Below are 14,653 nucleotides of genomic sequence, written 5' to 3'. Positions count from 1 at the left end.
AACGTGCGAGAATTGGCACCAGATATTCTGAATCATGTTTTGGTGCAATTCGCACGTTAGTGGCTCATTCAATTAGCAACAGCAATGAAAGAAATTACACTCTCAGAGGATCCTTTCGACTTGCGCATTCATAGCGTCGCTAGTATTAAGTTCCGCCCCGAGATCTAAGTCATGTTGGAACTGAAACGGAGGAATAGACAGAGAGGCTACAGAATGACATCGCATTCGTTTGGATTTCTTTAAATCACTGACGAGCAGGAAAATGTAAACGGGGAGGGCGAGTGGAGAAGTGAGGTAGTTGCAGCTCTGGTGAAATTCCTTCTTTGTGATTCACTCAGCAACCAGAGACGTGAAGGTGACTCAGGCGTGAAAGCTCTTCACATCGAAAACAAAAAACACTCAAGGGCAGTTAGCACCTCTTTTGGAATGGGGGTGGGGTGAGGTAATTGCCTTTTGACTTCTGTTACTATGTTCGGAAACTGGCTTTTAGCTTGAGGTGAACAGAAACTGCATTTCTAAAAAGCACCACGGAATTCAGCAAAATGTATTGAGTCGCGTCTCCTCGATTCCCACACAGGTTTCCAACTCAGTTGGTATCCATGTGGCTCATGTCCAGGAGTGTACATCTCAGCAGCAAATTGCACGGTTAAGGTAAAAGGCAAGGAAAGTGGCATCTCGAACTGGCTCCGAGGTCAGAGCATTCTCACAATGTGATCTGTCGTTCTCATGTGATCTGTCGTTCTCGGATTGTAATGCTACCTCCGGTTTTAGGATGGAGAACATTCTTTGGGACTCTTATTCTGAAAAAAAAAACAGACATAGTGACTGAAACTATGCTGCACGGTATGATGTGGATCACGGCCTGCTCAGGTTTGTGCATTTTCCCTGTAGTCCGGTGTGTTTCGTGTTCCGTGTAAAGGTGAAAGTCGTCCTGTTTCGAGCAATGGGTGAAATCATTTAGCAAAGCAAGAACTGAAATTCCAGTAATGTCAAGCAACTCATGGTTATTTGACCAAATCATAAGCGAACCCATATTCTCACGCACTCACAGATACATTTGTAGCTGAAAGAAGTCTGAGAAGATAGACTCAGCTTACCATTGATTTTTGTCTGGATTGATGGGCTATCAATATCTGCTGCGAAATTGACATTGTAGCCGGGCACATTCCAGCAGCTGTGCGAGTCCGAGCGGAATCATGGAACACTTTTCATGTGACTTTGCATCTGTTGATATGCAGGAGCACAATTGGAAATAGAAGAAAATGAGGCGGTGCTGCCGAATGGTAGTGTGGCCGAGTGGTCTAAGGCGCTGGATCCAGGTTCCAGTCTCGAAAGGGGCGTGGGTTCGAATCCCACCACTGGCATTTCTGCTGATCAACTCCAACGCTGCAGCTTGTTAAAATGCTGTTTCGGTGCCCACTGTACATTGATGTTGAAAACAAAAGTAAAATGGGTATGCATCCCAGGGAACCCTCTCTGGTGTGGGATACTGCCAAATATTTCAAAATGTCTCTCGTGTCGTGTTCGTGTTCGCCTCCCGCTCGGAAAATTGCAATCAGTTCTGCCGTCCCAGGCAAGTTGAGCTTTTACTGGAACTGAATGGAGACTGTTATTTTATCGCTGTTGTGAAACCAAGTCCTACGGTGACTCTACTCGTTGTTATTTGGGTTTCTAGCTGATGGGAAAATCGTTCCAATGAATTTCGATGTCATACCTTGTTGAATTTCTCCCATTTCCTTCATTTCCGTCCTGGAATCATCGGCAGGGAAAGGTAATCTAATCGAGACTGTGTGTGGTGAAATTCATTTTTTACAGCCAATTCTTATTATGTTATTTCTTTCTCTCTTTTCAGCATTGTCTGGAAAGTGGTGGTGCACTAAGGCTGCAGAATGTTTGAAAGAGTCGTTTGGAAATGCCCTGTTGTTAGTTGTGAGATTACTTTATGACTCATGCCCTCGGATTGTATCACATTTAGCATTCATGCATCTCTGTGTCTGAAAATGCATGAGGTATGCCAGTTTTGTTTGTGTTCCGTGTTAAATGTTTTCTGTTTTGCGATTCGCTCAATACATTTCGATTTAACTGGGTTTCTGAGGTAACTTCTAGCAGCAAAAATCCCCATCTGAGGATCTGGCAAAAATTCACAGAGTATGGTCAGTCGGAGCTAAAGTAAGGAAGTCGTTCGTTTCAGCAGTGTTTCACAATACTACCTTTCCCGTGAGCAGTCGAACAGGCTAAATGATTGTGCCACAGACTGCGACGGCAAACTCCGCTAAAAAGTAATCCTTTAAAGCCTGTCGAAGCAACATGACGTTATTGGGGTAGATCGTGAAAAAAGATATTCCGGTGGACTTCGTCCACGCTCACCACATAGCCAAAATTAAACAAGTCGCGTTCCCTAGCATTTGGCCCCAATCCCTTTTAACGCATCCTATCCAGAAACTCACCCGATTACATTTGCAATTTTCTGAGTGTAATAGCCTCCTCCACTTCCTCTGGTAGATCATTCCAAACACGCACAACCTTCTTTACAGGAAATGTGTCTCAGGTCCTTTGTCACTTTCAGCCCACTCACATTAAAGCTATGCTGTCGAGGTTTCAACTCACACCAACTTGGGTAAAACACGTAAGTATTCAGTTTACCACCCATCCAGAAGGTCATGTCGCAGCTGTTACGCTGCTGGGAAAGTCGTCCCAGCCGATTCCACCTCGCCGTACGGTACAAACATCGACGACATCTTTGTCTATATTTTGTCATCAATTTAACGTGGCTTTTTGTTTACGTTTTCAGGATGTCGATTACGCTGGACACCAACGAGCTATTGGAAACAGAAATGTGAAAAGAAGAACGGATTCAACTTTCACTGCCGGATGCCACTGTGCAGCCGCACGCCCGGCTGCGGCTGGTTTCTGTAGTGTAGTGGTCGTCACGTTCGCCCAACACAGAAAGGTCCCCAGTTCGAAACTGGGCAGAAACCGCTTTGTTCTTCAACTGCAGGCTTTTATATGGACAAAAGCTGAGCTTTCTTGCATGCTTTCCCATCTGCAAACCTGCCTTCGAATTTGCTTGAACAAATCTGCTCTGGCAGTGAAATGAAATGCAATTCCATTTAATTACAGTGCAAAGCGTTGTTAAGTTTTTCTCCAACCTGGTTCTGATCATATGCCATTCTGTTCCTTCCACGAAAAGCAATACTGCATTTGCCTTCCTTTGCGCAAGCGGCTCGGTTCAAAGACAAGAAAGAAGCAGATGCTCTGGTGTCACAGCGAACCACGAATTCCTGAACTTGTCTGTCTGTCAAATGTACACCAAGGTCGTCTCAGAAAGACCTCGTTTGGAAACTGTCAATCGTTATTCAACGTGCGAGAATTGGCACCAGATATCCTGAATCATGTTTTGGTGCAATTCGCACGTTAGTGGCTCATTCAATCAGGAACAACAATGAAAGAAATTACACTCTCAGAGGATCCTTTCGACTTGCGCATTCATAGCGTCGCTAGTATTAAGTTCTGCCCCGAGATCTAAGTCATGTTGGAACTGAAACGTAGTGAAATGTCATGCAATTCCATTGTTAAGTTTTTCTCCAACTTGATTCTGATCATATGCCATTCTTTTCCTTCCACGAAAAGCAGTACCGCATTTGCCTTCCTTCGCGCAAGCGGCTCGGTTCAAAGACAAGAAAGAAGCAGATGCTCTGGTGTCATAGCGCACCACGAATTCCTGAACTTGTCTGTCTGTCAAATGTACACCAAGGTCGTCTCAGAAAGACCTCATTTGGAAACTGTCAATCGTTATTCAACGTGCGAGAATTGGCACCAAATATCCTGAATCATGTTTTGGTGCAATTCGCACGTTAGTGGCTCATTCAATCAGGAACAGCAATGAAAGAAATTACACTCTCAGAGGATCCTTTCCACTTGCGCATTCATAGCGTCGCTAGTATTAAGTTCCGCCCCGAGATCTAAGTCATGTTGGAACTGAAACGGAGGAATCGACAGAGAGGCTACAGAATGACATCGCATTCGTTTGGTTTTCTTTAAATCACTGACGAGCAGGAAAATGTAAACGGGGGTGGCGAGTGGAGAAGTGAGGCAGTTGCAGCTCTGGTGAAATTCCTTCTTTGTGATTCACTCAGCAACCAGAGACGTGAAGGTGACTCAGGCGTGAAAGCTCTTCAGATCGAGAACAAACAGCACTCAAGGGCAGTTAGCACCTCTTCCGGAGTGGGGGTGGGGTGAGGTAATTGCCTTTTGACTTCTGTTACTATGTTCAGAAACTTGCTTTTAGCTTGAGGTGAACAGAAACTGCATTTCTAAAAAGCACCACGGAATTTAGCAAAATGTATTGAGTCAGTTTGGGAAGCAAACCAGAAGCACTCCCAGCCTTAGCATTTCACGCGCTTGGATAAATAGACAAAGTCTTTTACCTGTTTAGGGGAGTCCAGAACGAGAGGGCATAGATTTAGGTTGAGAATGGAAACATATTAAAGAAACCTAAAGGTTTTCTTTTTCACACAGAGGGTGATGCGTGTATGGAATGAGCGGCCAGAGAAAGTGGTGGAGGCTGGTACAATTGCAACATTTCAAAGGAATTTGGATGGGTATGTGAATAAGAAGGGTTTGGAGAGATATCGGCCGGGTTCTGGCAGGTGGGACAAGTTGGATTGGGATATCTGATCAGCATGGACGGGTTGGACCAAAGAGTCTGTTTCCATGCTGTACATCTATATAACTCTATGACTCTATGACTGCACCTTTACCAGTCATGTCACTGGTGCCATAGAATAGCTTCACGTGCTCATTTCCACCCCCACTTCCGGTTTGGTATTCGTGGCTCCTCCACGAAGTTTGTCTGATACCGGTTCTCAGAACTGGGGTTATGTGACTGACTACAGCAATGGGTACCTCCTTGTGTGGGGAAGTTGGTGAAAAAAAACTGTTATTAACACACTGTTATTTAAACATACATTACACTAATATCCCGCACTACCCCCTGAACCTTGTTGTTTCTAGAAATCTATCAAACTCAGTCATCAACATGCTGTCCTCGATGGAACCACTACAGCGTTTGGGGATATCGAATTTAAAGATTCAGCTAATTCTGAATTCCCACATGTCTACTATCGCTCGTCTAATATTCCTGTTGTGCATCTGTTACTCTTTCTAACATATCCTCTGTCACTGTGATTATCACTGTTTTAAAAGCCTGTCTCCTCATGACTCAGTGATTGTTTAATTGTTAAAATATTCTGCATTGTGGCTGCAGTAAGCTCGTTAGAATCCGAGTCACTGCATTTTCCTCCTTGTGACTCATGCTGAAGAAACACGGAAAGGAATTAATTGATTTTACATGAAAGCATTCTCACAGATTACAATTTCCCCCCATCAAAGCCACTCTCTCACACACATTTCTGCGATTCATATTTAAGGATTCAGACTCACCCATTCTCAGAGAATTCCCTCCCTCCCGCAATCACTTACCACCTTTAAGTTCCCCCTCCCATTTCCCTTACAATCACTTTCACATTGACCCTGTTCAGCCTGTGTTGCTGCGCTCACTGTTGCTGGGTGACCATGCGTAAGTCTCACCATCGGGACCTTCAAACCAGTTGATCCATTTCGATACCGCGGTTGTGAGATCAATCCTCAGGTTGCAGCTTTTACAGACATGGACCTGCGATTATTGAAACATCAGGCTCAGGAAAAGGGCACAGGGCAACATTGAGGAAAATAAACTTTATTCAAAAAGCACCAGTTTCTGTGGACTTCCGCATCATTTATTTCACTTGTTCATTCGGCTCTAGCGAGACTATTGTGTGTAGTTATGCAATTCACATTATAGCAGGGATGCGACAGCACTGGAAACAATGCAGGGGGGTTTTGCCAGGATATTGCACGGGCTGAAGAAGAGGGATTGGACAAACTGGAGACATACAAGGTTATGGGTCAAGTGATTTTAAAAAGGAGTTAAGCAATTCTTATTTGGCAACACAGATATTCCGTTCCAAGTAAGAGTTATAAATAACTGCCCTTCCATTCTCGAAGGGAAATGTCACAGGAAGAACTGTGCTATCTGAATCAATGTGGGTGAGTACTACTGGTCCCGGGGAGACAGACTGACAGTGCAAACACGTGACTTCTGAACACTGTACCTAGTGTCGGCATTGGAATGAAAATCATTTGGCAGTTTTGCTCCATTGTGAGGTGTTTTCTTATAACAGGAAGCTCGGGATGATATGCATTCTACTGCCTTTTCTTCACTAACCCATACAGCTGAATACCGGAACTGTGCAGGACGATTTCTCTCTGTACACCCTCGACCAATCCTCCTTGAACCTCCAGAACTTTCCCATATGACACCATTCCACGAAATCCCAGAAAGTGTAATGCTGCTCGATTACGATGTTCTCCTCACTGAGTAATGCTCCAGTGATTTATCTTCCCATCACTCAATTTAGCAAACTGCATTTCCGGCTCACAATGTGATATCGTCTAGACTGGGGAGAGAAAAACAGAGCGGGTGACAAACGTGAGTACAGTATACGTTCTTTTTGCAAGCAAGAAAAGGTACTGAGTTTCAAGGTCCCTGTCACTGCAACATCCCACTGTGTTCCCATGCCTCCATTTCAGTTTGGTCTGCTGCAGAGCTCCCGCATGGGAAAGCGCAAGTTGGAAGAGCGGCACGTTATTTCCTACTGAGAGACCATGCAATCTTCGTATCCAACATCAAGTTCAATCATTTTAGACCCTGTGCACCTTCTTTCACCTTCCTTCCCCACCTACACATATCATTCGTTCCAAAGGCGGATCGTTTGGCTCGAAAATCTCACCCCAGATCCACTAGACCTGCTGGTTTTGTTCAGATATTTCTGCTTTTCTTTGGATAATTTTGTTCTGTTCTGACCGCCACCACAGGCAACGTGTGTTTGCACGGGAGGGTGGTCAGAGGAGATTTACCAAGGTGGTGCACGAGCTCGACTATTCCCCCTGCGAAGATAAGCGAAAGTGAGGGCTGCAGGTGCTGGAGCTCAGAGTCCAGAGTGTCATGTTGGAAAAGCACAACACGTCAAACAGCATCTGAAGAGAAGAGAATCGCTGCTTCAGGCATAATCCATCACCAATCCATTACCAGCCGATGCCTGGAGGAAGAACGTATCATATTCCACCTTCGGATCTTGCAACCACACGGGATAAATGTGTATTTCCCCAGTTTCATCATTTCACCTCGTCCCCCCATTATTCCAGTCCATAGCCCCCAACTAGGCACCGGTCTCTGGACCCTGCCATCAATTCCCCCCCAGCCCGGAAATACCACCTTCTCCCTCACCTTCATTCACCTATCGCTTTCACCAATCTGACCAACAACCCCATTCCTCTCCCTCAACACCGACTCAAAATTCGGTGAAGGGCGTATGCCCGATACATCGATTCTCCTGCTCCTCTGATGCTGCCTGACCTGTTGTGCTGTTAAAGCAAAACATTCTCGCCACTGCAAAGATAGATGCGCTCGAATGGAGCTCTTTATCTGAGAGCGAAGAAAGCTGAGAGGAATTGTTTAACGTGCACAGAAAGGGAATAGTTATGTGATACATGAATAAACTTCTATGGGAAGGGTCAATAACCAGGGATATAGATGAAATGCTAGAGAGAGGATGTTCAGAGAAGATTTAGGAAGAACGTTTGCATCCTGAGAGTGTCGTTTGTCTGGAACTCACTATTTGAAGGTGTGGTGAAGCAAATGGTCATTAAAATGTTTCAGGAGTACTGAGCCGATCACTTGAGGGGCTAGACCATACACGGATAAGGACCAAGTACTGTAAACTGTGGCGAGAATAAAGAAATGCTTGATGAAAGACTTGAGCACTGTAACTTTGGGTGCAGTAAAATGGAGGCTAGAACAACACTGTGGCACATTAAAAGACGTGTTGGACTTCTACTGAATTGTTAAGATTGCGATTCAAAGTTTGTGGGTTTGAGTTACAACAGAATCGGAGTATAGTTCAGATTTCTGCTGAATGAATACTGATTCACCATCAGTTCCTGTCGTCTGGAGGTCTTCTCCCTGCTACTGAACAGAGAAGATTCCTCACTTTCTGGGTGGGGAGTTTTAAGGGAATCATATCACTTGAAACATGGTCACCCCAGAATCGACTTCTCATTCGCAAAACTCACTGCGGAAGCCCACTGTCTATAAAGACATCCCCCTCCCACAGTTACAGAGTTTTCCAGCTTATTCTGTGCATGTTTTCCCTTTGGGCGATATATTGATGTGGATGTTCTCGGAAAAGACATTGATGTGTTTGGTCAGTCATGGTGACATCAAATGGTGGAGTAGCGCTGGCAAGCGAAATGCCCCCCTTCTATTCCTCTCTGTCTGTGCTGTTTCTGACAGAGGGTTTTAAACAATAATATGATGAGGAACCTGTGAATCTACACGACGGAATACCATGGACCTCCCTTTATCCCACTGCTCTTACAGCTGGAATACTCAGCTCCTGTTGTAGCTTTAGATCAGACAGTAGAGGATTTTCCAGGTGCTCTGTCAACCTACATGCTCCTTCACACAAGTTTCCAACTGGACACATGGAGCAACGGCAGTGTGAGTATTGGGGATTCAGGGACAGTTCTGGCCCCGGTAATAATCCTGAATTTGGGAAATTCAGTATCTCACTCTGGATTCTTAGCACGTTACACTTTCAGTATTCAGGAAAACCATGCAACATGTCCTTGAATGTAACCATGGTGAAGATTGATGATGAGTGCAGTATCTTTCATGCTGTCAGTAGGAACTTGCAGAAGGAAGTGAATGAAGTGTGGTTGAATCGAATTCTGTGCTAAATTGAAGCCTACCGAATGAGAAGCCCTGTGACAGCTATAATATAACATTCTATATAAACAACGCTGCGACCCACGGAAACCCAATGTTCAATCAAGTCTATTTTGCTCAACATTTTCCTGTGTCCCATGTCCTGAACCTGATGATCGAATAGTCACAGGTCCATATCAGTTCCTCCTCCTCTGCCTTAGCTTTAATTTCAGAACAACAGCAAAAGTAGAACAAGCGGGTCAAAGGTCCCAGAGGTACGAGGAGGGCACTTTATAGGCTTGCTGCCGGCCGCTCCAGTGGAGCAACTGATCCGCTCCTGGCACTGAACAGTGTGTTAAAATGCTGCAGTTGTAACTTCAATCCTTATCTAACGCTGGTTTTACTGACGTTAATCAGGAATTATTGGAGCGTCAGACTGAAGCGTAGTTGAAGAATAATGTCGAATAAAGCAGCATGATTATAAAACTCCAGTTTCTGATTTGTGGGATTTTTCTGTCTTTGGGAAAGGTAACAATTATTAACGGTAAAATTGCACATATCCCCCACGTGACTATCCATCAGTGGATCAAGAAACAGAGGTGATATTTTAGCTTGATGACGTTTTTCAAATCTCTGAAACTGCACTGGATTACATTCTTGAAAGGGCTGTTAAACTCGTTTCATATCATCCTGTTTGCTGAAAACTCACACCGCTCATGTAACCGTTCGAAAGGGATTCAATTTATCTCTTAGGGTAGATTGAATGTTGTCAGCGAATCTGGTAAAGTCATGACAAATAGTTTTGCTGCTGTGCAGAACAGAGGGTTCCAACAGAAGTAAGGATAATTCTTATCGCTGGATTTTTTGGGAAGAGATCAGTGAGTTTTAAAAGGTCTCAGTCCCGTTCCTGGTCATTGTGAATAAATGTTCAAGGCGACAGATGGCAAAGATAATTGTGCTTGACATTGACAGGTCCATTCCTACTCACTAGAGTCACAATTGTATTAGAGATCACGTGAGGGGAGGAGATGATGATCATTATGGCAACCTGAGACAGTGCAACAATTAATCCCACGTTCTTAGTCTCACTCTATACCATAAACCATTTAGCCAGTGGACTGAGGTAACCGGCTTCCAATTAATGCAAAGTTAAAACAAACAACTCAGTACGTTAACAATTTGTAGTAGTTCACGTCGAATCAGCTGCTACACCTTTCAACACCACCAGCTCTTCTTACACTTAACATGTCCAGTTGCAGGTATGATGCAATTTCTTTCGAATGAACGCTAAACAATTTGTGAGTGTGTCACTTTTGCTTCCCCATCCAGGCAGCCCAGAATCCCAGCCCCTATTAAATTCGCTCTTTGTGTGTCTGCAACTGGCCTTTGAAATATGCTTGAATCATCTTTTAATTTTTTTCTGTCTGAAAGGTAATCTGCGATTTCAAAATCTCAGAATAAAAAGTACCTGCTGCAAACTTCGTTGTCTTTCCTCGCTGGTTTTGAAGCTCTAACCTTTCGTTATACACTTACCTGAACGAGATAATTTCCCTCTTATTTACCCTTGTCAACCTCACATCCGCTGGAAAACCTCCATTAGGACACAACTCAGTCATTCCTGATTTAAGTCGCGTGAATCTTCATCTATTCCACCAACTTATTAAATCCTTCTTTTCCTTTATCGTGGCTATACCTCCCAGTGAATCTAATTTCCATCGTCTCTATCGATTTTGTATCAAGGGAACTCTGACCATATCCTTCCGAACCAAATTGAACCCCCCAACCCCCGTGTATTTCATCAGTAAATCTCGCCCTGAGAAATGATGCTGGGTCTAATTCAACTCATGAAAACTTACCACTATGCTATGCAATCTCATTACTGGTACAGGCAAGATGAAGGCTATTTCACTTACAGCTGAATCTGTTGGTTGCAGCAACATTGGGTCAAATCGCAGTCACACAGTAAATTAATATTGTTAGACATAAGTAAGGAGGCGTGTTAAATCTGAGGTTAGGAGAATAGGGCAGTTTTGATTAACATAGACCAGAGATTGTTCAAATCTCAGGCACATGAGATTGACAGAGAACGATGTTGAGAGAAATAGACTGTCTTGGCAAATGCCAGTATTATGAAGTTGTGGGTGTAACGTAATTTTAATGGTGCTGAAATGTCTGGCGAGCACAAGGAGTCCAGAACAAGGCAACAACATAACATTTGGTCAAAACAACTAAGAACCGTGTTACATGGATACAAAAATCAAATTTAAATTCGGCCAATCAGTTTAAATTATGTCCCAATCAAGTTGAAATTTGGTATTTTTACAATGTTCAAACCAATGAAACGATCCGACGTTTTGTGGGACAAATGTCAGACATTTTAAACAGTTAACCAGAGCGGCAAAGAACAGCAAAGAGAGCAGCTAAAAGAACAACAGATGTAGGATGCTAGTAAAATCTCCAAGAGGTGCCTATCTGGAGATATAAATTGCATCGAAAAAAGGCATCAACACCGACCTCGAGAAAAACATCTACAGAGGAAGATACAAAGAGAAGATTCGACAACTAGCTGGTTTGTAAATTTAAACTTTTTTGTAAAAGTTATTGGGGTCGGAGTGAGGGAAGGTATTGTAGAGCAGATGGTTTAGAGAAAAGAGTTGTAGGTTGATTATTCTCTGTTATAAAAGCAGTAATGTTGTTATTTTTAACTTTAAGTAGTGATTTTTGGGTTGGTTCTTTGCCTCTGGAATTTTAACAGAATACAGCAAGGGGTGACTCCTTTCTGTTTTGCTGGTTTCGATTAGCGGAGGGGGTTTACCCCGTCACGTAACACCAGATTCTGTGGTAGCTTTGTTGTTTTGCTAATTTGTGCATTTTGCCTCAGTAACGATTTTGACGTTGTCCCCTCTACACAAAACCTCCGTGCTTTTGTACCATTGTACAAAAGGTGCAGTGTGTCCAAGCGAGAGGGATCCCAACAATAACATTCGACGCTGATTCAATCTATCTATCGTGTTATTGACCCATGGAAACAGCACTGCGCACTCTCCTCCAGTCTGGAAAACGATCCCTACACAGGTCATGTTACATCCCGCTCTCAAGGGGCTTTTCATTCCATGCTTTCAATTCCTCACAGAATCCGTTTCAACAGAATTTGTCACTGAGTCATTTCTTTGTTTGTGCTCAAGTCCGGTGAGCGGAGGGTCACAGTTGGATCGTGCTGACCCCATAGCCCAGAGATTAGACAATACTCTGTGAACTGCACTCTGCTGTTCATCATTTCACTGACAGCACGTAGACGTATCTATGTTCTGCAACATTTTCACGCCTGTTTTAAGAAGCAAGATAAACAGTTCCTGGTTCTGCTTTTGTTGTCACACAGACCAAGATTGTAAATGCTGGGAACATGCACTGGTCGAGACTGTTTGCTCTCCCACATCGGCTTTCTCCCCAACAGGTGGTAAGATGATGGTCTGAATTGCTTTCTTCTGTTCCCTGTCACTGTGATATGATGTGAGCTGTGAAATCTGTTCTCTGAGCTGTCGGTAACGTGATAAAACTTTTACACATCAGGTGCAACATGTCTGAGCGACAGGACTCGCTGCAGTGACATCCCATGCTGATTCAGACAGCAGAGCCCTCGCTGTGACTTCGAGAAGGACAAAGACACAGATGAATGGGAGAGATTCTCTCTTTCCGTGCAGTTCTTCACATTTCTATCTGTCTCAGATGGCGTTAATTGCACAAGGTTCCCTAAAGATTATTAAGTCCTGAGCATGCGCGATCTCTCTTTTGTGCAGCTTTCCTGAATTTCCATAACTCCCTCTACCTCTAAACCCCTCCCGCGCTCCACAACCCGATGTTTGAAAGTGGGCTGAAAAGCGTGTTCATGTTTCTCTCCCACAACACTAATTACCAATATAAGATGAGTTCGTCCAGCTGCCAATTATGGGAGACCGCTTGCAAAGGAAGTGGCTAGCACAGCCTCCGGGGAACCGGAAGTCAGAATGGCAAGGAGCTGCTATTAAAACTCAGTGCAGCCTTCCCTCCGAAGCACCAGAAAACCCCTAATTTTTAAACAAGGAAACTCACCTACTTTATGGGTGATGCTTCTGTTGCGGTTCTGGCTTGTTGGTCTTGGTTGTGATATCGCCTCGGGTGGGTGATGTTCGTGTGAGAAGTCACACTTGAGCACTGGAGTTTTGCATATGGTTCTATTTTTGACTCAGAATGTATAATTTTGATGAGCTCAAGTTCAGAACAAGGCACCGGAGCTTAAAGACACACAAAAGCAACATCTTGGAGGTGTTACAAGACTGAGAAATGGATTCCCTAACTTCAAATGATGCTGATGCGGTTAATGTGGATTTTGCCAAGAGCACGTCCTGTGTGGAGTAACCTGAAAGCCTTAATCAGTCCAAAATTTTGTTTTACTTATGCTGTGATCTGCACGTCCTTGATTAGTATGATCTGCCTTTACCAATCGCAGACAAAAGTTTTCACTGTACTGAGGTTCATGTTATAATCAATCAATCAAATAAAGTCAATCAATCGACCGACATAGACATTTCGTTATTGTTTGGGGGCTGCATAGCATCACTTTGCACTGTGACATATTTTGTGATTCTGAGTGAAATCACAGCTAAACCAACAGAATATGGCAAGTTAGTCACAGGTTATATTGACACAGCCGGGACACATCTGTGCTACATTGTGTCACACAATAATAGTGAAGACCTTTTGAAAACATCCTATGAGATACAAGCCACGCGCCAGACGAAAAGCTGAAGACTGTGTGAGACTGCTGTGGTCAGCGCTCACAGAGCGGCCCATTGGGGCGTATTGGGCTCATAACCATGAAATTAATGAATTGAAAGCATCCTCTACTCGTTGACAATTCCATGTTTCAGTGTGTGTTCTTCCTGTGAAATAAAAAGCTGTGAATTACAATTGGATCAATTTGTTGGAGGCAGAATTGCGATACAGGGACATCTCCACATTATTAGGACATAAATCACCAACAATGAATAACCACAGAGATATATAAGCGTCAGAGATTCGCTATGGACTCGATGGGCTGAAAAGCTTCTATCGGCGCGTGAGTGACGCCACGGATTGAAGCTGTCCCTCTTCCTGTCTCATTGTTAACCCTGTCTTCTGCATTAAACCGTCTGCGGCCCGCAGCTCAGGGACGTGGGGATGGTTCTCAGTGAGTGAGAATTTCAATCGGATTGTCTTTATCTCGGAAAGTTGGGGTTCAGATGTTCACTGCTGCCCGATTGCAGCAAAGAAGCCGATGTTAGTGTTACAAAAGCCTTTCTGCAGGATTGCTGTGTGAAGATGGATTTTGAACAGCAATCAGGCTGCACACAAATGCCCTCACATGACTTCACCTGAGGGTGGAGAGTCCGGGGTACATTTGTGTCTTACCCACCAGCTCAACATCTTTATCGTTGGTTCAGATACATGATATTTGCAGGAACCTCCCAATCAAATTTGGTGATTCGCAGCCACACTTGCCTCTCCTCACACTGCTTGCCGGTGGAGGGAAATAGCTGAATACTCTGCCGATGGAGACAACTTAGTCCAAGCAGAAGGGATAAACAGTACTGTTCTGTGAACAAGGAGACAAAATGTCAAGGTGGTATTCTCAAAACACTTTGATGCTTAAAAATCTGAGAACAAATTGGGATGTAGTTGGACCTGACCGAATCTCAGCTGGTTTGGTGTTGGCAATGTAAGAGTGTCTAGGGCATGATCTTCGCTCAGCAGCTTGTGTTAATACTGGCATGGGAGAATGTCTTACTTCAAGTTGCCATCGAGCCTTGGTTGTTTGACTTCACTTTTGCT

Source organism: Chiloscyllium plagiosum, unplaced genomic scaffold (assembly GCF_037043375.1).
Source record: "Chiloscyllium plagiosum isolate Xiang-an unplaced genomic scaffold, Cpla_swu_hap1 HiC_scaffold_49, whole genome shotgun sequence".
Classification (NCBI taxonomy): domain Eukaryota; kingdom Metazoa; phylum Chordata; class Chondrichthyes; order Orectolobiformes; family Hemiscylliidae; genus Chiloscyllium; species Chiloscyllium plagiosum.
This window is presented reverse-complemented; position numbering follows the sequence as displayed.